The 571-nt window shown below is 25.9% G+C and overlaps 1 protein-coding gene across 1 annotated transcript in view; it reads right to left on the bottom strand.

Moving 5' to 3' along the window:
* Positions 1-571, bottom strand: part of LOC107638335 (L-ascorbate oxidase) — an 8,335-nt gene that overhangs the window by 3,002 nt on the left and 4,762 nt on the right. The window lies entirely within an intron of this gene.

Genomic DNA, 571 nt, shown 5'->3' with positions numbered 1-571 from the left:
AAATAATTTTATAGAAATTTCCACTATTAGATATTTGCATTGATGACATCTTAATTCTTAACCGCTAATTGTGCTTCATGGATTTCACCATCAAACAGGACTTATTTAATTCTTCCTTTTATCATACCTACTTGCACACAAATTATTCCATTGTTTAGCGACTATAATAATAATAATAATCATAATTCAAATGGATTTGAGTGGGTGAAGGAATCATGACTCACTTCCATTATTGCATATCCTTTTGGACCCTTTTTTTTCTTCATTCACCAAATATCTTCTTCTTAGAGAAACTTTATCATCAGACAGCTATTTCTCACATATATAGATGCTCAAAAGCTAATCACAACCTTCCCATTATACTTTTATTTATAATGACACGCACAAACTTTAATTTAACAAAATGATAAACCTAGCGAGATATATATATTGTATTTCAAATAAATATGAGGTGTAAGTCACAATCATTTAAGTTTAATCAAATGAATATATAATAGGTTTAATTATTTTATTAGCTTTTATAATTTAATTAAATTTATAATTATGCCTTTATATTTTTTTAAGTGAGTTT

This window comes from Arachis ipaensis, chromosome B04 (assembly GCF_000816755.2).
Source record: "Arachis ipaensis cultivar K30076 chromosome B04, Araip1.1, whole genome shotgun sequence".
In the NCBI taxonomy this organism is placed as follows: domain Eukaryota; kingdom Viridiplantae; phylum Streptophyta; class Magnoliopsida; order Fabales; family Fabaceae; genus Arachis; species Arachis ipaensis.
The sequence above is the reverse complement of the archived record's forward strand: the minus strand, read 5'-3'. Positions and strand labels throughout refer to the sequence as shown.